The sequence below is a fragment of the Psammomys obesus genome, unplaced genomic scaffold, assembly GCF_907164565.1.
Source record: "Psammomys obesus unplaced genomic scaffold, mPsaObe1.curated_primary_1811, whole genome shotgun sequence".
NCBI classification, from domain to species: Eukaryota; Metazoa; Chordata; class Mammalia; order Rodentia; family Muridae; genus Psammomys; species Psammomys obesus.
Genome location: NW_026592510.1, coordinates 15,393,873 through 15,401,308, shown reverse-complemented (window position 1 = coordinate 15,401,308; position 7,436 = coordinate 15,393,873). Strand labels below are relative to the sequence as shown.

The 7,436-nt window shown below is 39.7% G+C and overlaps 1 protein-coding gene across 1 annotated transcript in view; it reads left to right on the top strand.

Moving 5' to 3' along the window:
* The window catches only part of Abhd17b (abhydrolase domain containing 17B, depalmitoylase), a 33,058-nt gene that overhangs the window by 941 nt on the left and 24,681 nt on the right, over positions 1-7,436 (top strand). The gene's annotated exons all lie outside the window — the stretch shown is intronic.

Genomic DNA, 7,436 nt, shown 5'->3' with positions numbered 1-7,436 from the left:
GGGGCCGGGCCGTGCGCGGGGGGACCGGGCCGGGAGGCTCCGGAGCGGGGCGCCGAGCGGGGGCCCGCGCGGAGGACCGCAGGATGGGGTCGTGCGCCGCTCCCCTCCCCTCCCTGCACGCGGGCCACCCCAAGGCCCTCACGCTCGGCTCGGTGTCCGGGTCCCGCCAGCCTGGGTTTTGGAGGTGGGAGTCTGCTCGGAGCTGGAGCGGGGTATCCCGCCCCGCCTGTCGCAGGAGATGCTTTCGACGGCTTGAACTTGTACCGTCGCTGGTTGAGAACTCTGGGAGGCCGGATTTGAATTGGAAGTTGGAGAGTTGTGTTTGGAATTGTGTTCAGTGCTTGAACCAAGGAAGTTGTGTCAAATGATAGTGTGTGGAGGACATTCGGAGAGTTTAACCTCGGCTTCTTAAGAAAAAGAAAAGAAAAGGCTGAGCCGTAATCATGGTGAGATTTCTGTTAAAAGCAGAACATTTAGATCCACCAGCGGTGCTCTGATTTAAGGCACTGTGAAGCAGATTTGGTAGGAAAGGATTAACATAACGGGGCGCTGAAAGGGTGACCTTTAAATTTTGCTTGGGAGTTTATTAAAGGTATTCCTTGTGCAATGTGTAGTATTTGGTCCTTAAGATTCATTTACATTTTTCAAGCCTTCAGTATATTAAAAGGCTTTTTGGACATCTTGGGCCAACGTTTGAAACTACCTCGTGAGTTTTGAGTACATCATCAGGTGCGGTTTGTGATGACATTCATTTGTTTACATTAACGGGAAATTTCAATAAACGGACATTTATTTTGTAGAGAATTTGTGTACATATATTTGGCGCATGAATTCAGTTGGGTAGCATACCTACTCGTAGCCAGTGCACTGTTTTTGAACGTCACCCTTATTATCGGTGTAATGATTGTTACTACATTTGGGAGGGGGGAACGGCAAAGGATAGTAAGAGCCTTTCGAAAGGAAAGTGGTGAAGGCTAGCGTGTTGGATGTTGAAAACGGATAAGCTCAACTGTGCAGTTCGTTACTATTTCAGATCTAGGAGGAAATAAGTAGCTCCCTCACCCAGATTTTGACCTCTCTTTTCTCCTACTCTAGTACTAGTAAGGTTAATTGGCAAGGATAGGATTAGATTTTCAGCAGGCTAGGCAGCTTTAAATTTGTCTCTTGGTGTACGATGCCCTGGTTGATACGTGGCTTGTTTCTCTAAGTACCATCACCCATTTTGTATGTGAGTGAAATGACAACTGAAAAAGCAGGATCTCCCTCACCACCAGCTCTTCCAGTCATCATAAAGTACTGGGACAAGATAATGTTTTTAGTAGCGTGATGAACCCAGAAGAATGAGGCAATTTGGTGTCTGTTCCACATTCTGTCACCAAATTGCTGTACAACTCCAGGCATGCTGTTCCAGGCTGAATCAGTTGTCCACGTTAGTAAACATAAAACTAATAAAATGTGCCACCTGCTTTAGGAGCACTCTTTGCTCCTGTAGAAGACCTTTGTTTCCTTCCCAGGACCCACCCACGCAGTGGCTCGTAACCATTGCTAAAGCCAGTTCCAAGCTTCTGATCTCCATGGACACCAAGCCTGGTGCATATAGCATACATGCAGACAAAACATTCCTACACATCAAAAGAATCTAAATCTCTTTAAGAATGTTCCACCTGCTCAGTTTTTGGGGTGCTAACTGCTAAGCTATATGTGTGTGTTAGTATTGGTGTTGTAGCAGTGTGAATAGGATATTTAGGGTATATTGACTTCTTTGCTTTATTTCACTTCCACTCTGTGATTTCTCTTGAAATTCTCAAAATAAAATGTCTCCTTTTTCTACCTTGTTAGGAATCACTCATACGTTGCCTTGTCTGCCCCAGCCTTGTGAGTTGGAAAAATGACTTTCTGGCTTTTACAGATTAAGCAAATAAAGACCAGAGAAATCAATTATTTACATTGCCTAAAATTAGACTATAAGAACTGAGACTTGAACCCACATCTTCTGACTTGTCCTCGATCCTTGTTGTTGAAGCAGTCTTCCTAGCCATGTCTGTACTCAGTTTTTCTTTATTTTCCGTAAAATGACTATAGCAGTATCAATGTGGTGACATAAAATGTAACGAGGATTCATGTGCCTTTCATCTAACTAAAGAAATTCAACTGTGAATCAAAAGGATACTTTACTTGTATCTTGTAAATTCTCCCAAATCCTATTCTCCTTCTCTCATTCCAACCATTAAACCTTAATTGCCATGGCTCCTTGCTGTCAGTGTTCGTGTAGATCCCTGAACGTCCCCCCCCCCGTGTGTGTGTGTGTGTGTGTGTGTGTGTGTGTATAATTTGATGGTCTTAAATTTATTTCTCAAGTAAATTTAAATTTAATGATGTTTAAATTTGGTCAATATTCATCTATAGTTTTCCAAGTATTTCCATTTTGTTTTCACTGTCCCAAGACCACATATAAATGTTCTGTGACCAACTATGTGTACAGCAGCAGTCTCAAAACTATATTGCTTAGTGGTGTCCTCAGTGTCTTTCTGTAAATGTCCTCTGGCATTTGCACAAGAAAATCACCCAACAATAGGTGTCTGAAAGTGTCTCACTTTCTTGTTTTATTTAGTACAGGGAGACCCAAAGTAGCCAAGGCTGGTCTTAAACTTGAGGGCCTCAACCTCAGCCTCCCCCATTGCTGGGATTAGAGGCAAGCACCACCACTGCCAGCATGTTTTCCCGTATATGTATTTAAATGTGTGCCCAACATCACCAGCTGTTGGTTCTTGACTCTATATCCCCTTTTTATAAAAAAAAAAAAAAAAAAAAAAAAAAAACTTGAATATTTGTTTTTAAAAGGTGCTCTTAGTAAAAACAAAAATGACTTAGGTGTTTCCCGGATCAGTGCCTGTGCAGCTGCCCTCAGGTTCTGCCCCTGTGTAATGCTGTATCACAGCAGCAGGACGCACCTGGAGTTGGTTAGTTAGATCTTGCCATGCCTCGGGCGCTATCCCACTGGCTCAGATGCAGAAGGTTAATGGGATTGCCGGATTCCTGTCCACAAAGTCTCAGAAGTATTGCTAGAGTCCACAGCAGTGGGTAGCCTAACTCAGCAGAGTTGCTGCCTCTGTCCATTCTGATTGCTCTGCTGAATTGCCTTCAGACACCAAAAGCAGCACTGTTGTAGACAAGTGATCTTCTAAAATAACAAACTTACTCCTTAAAGTTTGAACAAAACAGCATACACTCTTCCCTGTACACGCAGGATAAATTATTTAATGTCATCATCTGTGATATGGCTATTTAACTAGACAGTGCATTTTTAGAAATGTATGGCCTTGGAGTTGGTTTTGTTTTTCCTCCCCTTCTCCCAGTGAATGTCCAGTAGAGCAGTTAAAACTCATGGGACTTGGAGCAACATTTTATTTTTTTCTAGTTTTGGTTTGTTTTGATTGGAGGGTGTAGAGTTTGGGACTCACTGTGTATCTGAAGCTGGCCTGTAACTACCTATCTCCTCACTAGCTCCAGCAGCATTGTCCTCATATAGTACCCGCCTTCTTGGCTTTTAGGTTAGTGCTGCTTCATTCGTGATTCCTGAAGGCCGGCAGTAAGAAAGATTACCCTAGTCATAATTCTAGCAGTAGATTTCTAGACCACAGGGTATGAGCTTTTCTTTATTAGATAATTGCTCATTTTCTGTCCAGATTGTTTGTGCTAGCTATGGATGTGGTAGGTTGTCAATACTTTAGACGTAGTAGTTTCAGCCATTCTAAGGAGGATAGAATGGTACTGGATTCTAGTTTCATTCAAATCTCCCAAGTATTTGTATTGTTGCTAATAGTTTGATATATTTGTTGGCCATACATATTCTTTTTCTGTAATTTTTTTTTTTCTCAATTTTACTTCATAACAAATTGAGGTTTTAAAGATACTTTCTTCCCACTCTTTAGCGTGGCTTTCACTTTAATATCATTTCACTAAGTTTTTTTGTTTTGTTTTGTTTTTCTGTATAGCCTTGGCTGTCCTGGATTTCCCTTGTAGACCAGGCTGGCCTTGAACCTCACAGTGATCCACCTGCCTCTGCCTCTGGAGTTTGGGGATTAAAGGTGTGTGCCACCACGCCCGGCTTTACTAAGAATTTTTAATTCAGTGATTTTCATTTATTTAGTGTTTTGAAACAGAGGCTTACTCTGAAGCCTGGGCTGCGCTCAGATTAATAGCAATCTTCAATTTAGTCTGTCAAGCGCTGGGATTGTCACCATGCCTGGTTTAGCTTTTTTATTTTAGTGTCAGACTTAAACTTGAATATTTCCACACTTGCATCTTGTGATGCATAGTGCTGCCAATTTAGCAGAATTGAGAATCACCTGGGAGATAGACCTCTGGGCATGCCTGAGGGGAATCACCTTCTTTGTTATTTGATACTGGGGGACCTATCCTACTTGCTTTTCCTGGGCAGGGCTCCTAGACTGTTAGAAATGAGCACAGTTCGTGAATTCAGCACCAGTATGCTTTTGACTCTGCTTTCTGACTGAATGCAGTGTGACACCTTGACGTCCACCATATTGGATAGACTGTGTATACCCTTGAACCATGGATTAACTTTCTTCCATTAGCTGCTTTTGTCAAGATTCTTGCATTTTATCACAAAAAAGTATCTAAGATCTGGAATTCTTTTGATTTTTTTTTTTTTTTGTAAGATAGGGCTTATAAATGAAATGCATTCATTTAAACTGTCTTTTTATTGAAATTGTCTTTTTTATGTTAATGTTTTCTGTTGACATTATAGTGATGATGGTCATTGGATTTAGTTAACTATCCCTATATAGAAAATTAAAATTTAGCAACTCTTGAACTGGAGATATGGCGCAATGGTAAAAACACTTGCTGCTCTTCCAGAGGACCTGAGTCTGGGTCCAAGCACCCAAACTTTATGGCTTCCAACTGCCGGTAACTCCAACTCTGGGGAAGCTAGCATCCTTTTTTGGTTTCCACAGGCATCACACACATAAATAAATAATAAGACTTTGAAGAATAATAACATTCGATAACTGTTGTCATCACAATTGCAATATTTCTTTAAAAAAGAGATTCTTGGAATCTGCAACCATTCCTTTAGAGTACAGATTGAACATTCCTACTGTGAAAAATTGAACTCTGAAATACACAACTCTGAGTACTGGCATAATGGTCAAAAGTTTCAAATTTTTGGAGTATTTTAGGATTTCTGACTTTGAGGTTAAGAATGCTCAGCTAGTAAAAAATCTAAGAAAAATATTTCAAAATAGATTTCTTGTCCTACTGATTTCAAATCTTATGTTCCATCTGTGGCTTACACTCAGCTTCTAGATACACAGAGCATGGCAGGCACTTTTGTCATTGATCATTATCCAAATCCTCATTTTACAGTCTGCTTTATGTTTTTACGTTTTTTTCCATACTTTTTTTTATTTTGGCTAGGGTTTTAAAAATGACACTCATAATTCCAGTTTCCACTTCTTTAGTAGAACAAAATGTCAGAATGAATTACAACATTTAAATGTAAATTGGTTCAGCTATAGGGTCTGTTTTGTTTCCTTGGGAGCTACACATTTAGAAAAAGTTTAAACAAGCTCTTATGGCCATTAAAGAGGAAAAGTGGGAGTGTCCTCTGCATATGCACTGATCACTATTGTAGGGTTGGTTTTGTTTGGTGGTAGAGGGAGGCTTATGTGCAAAATAAATAAAGGGGCCTAGCTTACTCCTAGAACTCAGCATCTAGAAGAGGATCACTGTTAATATGTGCAACAAACAAAATGTCTAATATTGTCAGAAAGTGATAGATATTTCAAAATAGGTAGTAGAGGGCCCAGGAGTGCAAAGGAGGCATGTTGACATACTAAATAGGGAGGTCCTATTAGGTTTCATTGAACAGGGAAGAATGAGCAAATTCATGCAGACAGTGAAGGTGTTAACTATGCAGGTATTAGCAAAATCCATAAGACTGGACAGAATAGTCTTTATATTAGGCCTGTGTGCATGCCTCCCCCGTTTAAAATTGTGGAGCTTAGAAAAGTTAATTAACTTAAAAACCTACAGTCTTGGTTTTCTCATATATAAAAGTATGACAGTTCAAAAAAGGATTATTAAGACTAAGAGATAAACTGGATGTAGTGGCGCATGCTTTTAATCCCAGTATTTGGGAGCCAGAGGCAGGTGGGTCTCTATGAAGTCGAGAGGTAAAAGATTAAGAGCTAAGTAGAAGGACCCACCCCTCACTATTCTCATGTAGAACTCTGAACTTTGTTTTCATAGTATATGTCACAGCTTATAATTATCTGCAATCATGTTTGATAAAGTTTTATCTCACCTCTTCTGAAATACCAATGGGAAGAACCAGTCAGTGCAGTACTGTTTCATTAACATAAAATCACAGACAGCCTTTAAACCTTTCTTCATTTGGAAGTTATCTCTTACAGATTTGTTGAGTGTTTTGTGTTTATACAGTCTTTTTGAATTAGAGCTTAGACTGCATTACAAGCATTAGCTCATTCATCTCCATACATCCTTGTGATGAAAGCAGTAGGTATGTCTCAGCCTGCACTTAAAGAATCGAGGCTGCTGAATCACATAGTAACACAAAATCAAAGCAAGTCTGGATCACAGCTGACATTTGGATCCTTTTTCGAGTTTTTTTTCCTCTCTCTTTCTTACAATATTGCTAAAATTCACTTAAAAACAAAAACACATTAGCCATAAATCACTAGATTTAGCCTTTGGAAAATCATTAGGAAACATGGAATTAATATTCTAGTTATGACTTTGTTTTCAATTTTACCCTTATAGAGCTCCTCAAAATATCTGAGAAGTGACAGAGTTGCAAGCCTTTATCTTTCAAAATATGGTGTCTCTGGGGCTAAAGGAATTCTTTTTAGTATGGCTTTGTTGAGGAATTTCAGATTTGTTTTGAAGATCTGTAGTCACATGAAATGAACTAGAAAATACATATAGGATGGAGGATATAGCTTAGTGGAAGGGGGCTTGACTAGACTTGACAAGGCCCTATGTACAATCCCCAGCGCTAGGAGGGACTTGAATAAGGCGTATATTTACTGTAGATCACAATAAAGAATTAATTGAAACAGCCTCATTGATTTCTTGTGGTCATTCGCTATAGGACAAACAAAACAAAAGCATATACCTCCAGGAACAAAAATGGAAGGCTGTTTATCAGTCAGTTGCAATAAGCTTACTTGGCTTCTGAGTTTAGTGTGTCCTTAAGAATGCTTTGAAAACTGATAATTTGATGTAGTTTGTGTAATAACCTCCAAAAAATTGTGTCCCCAGATTGTGACCTAGATTTTGATTCTGATTAGTTTCTTACGCAGTGTACCCTCCACACCCCCATCCAATATATATATATATAGATAGATAGATAGATAGATAGATAGATAGATAGATAGATAGATAGATAG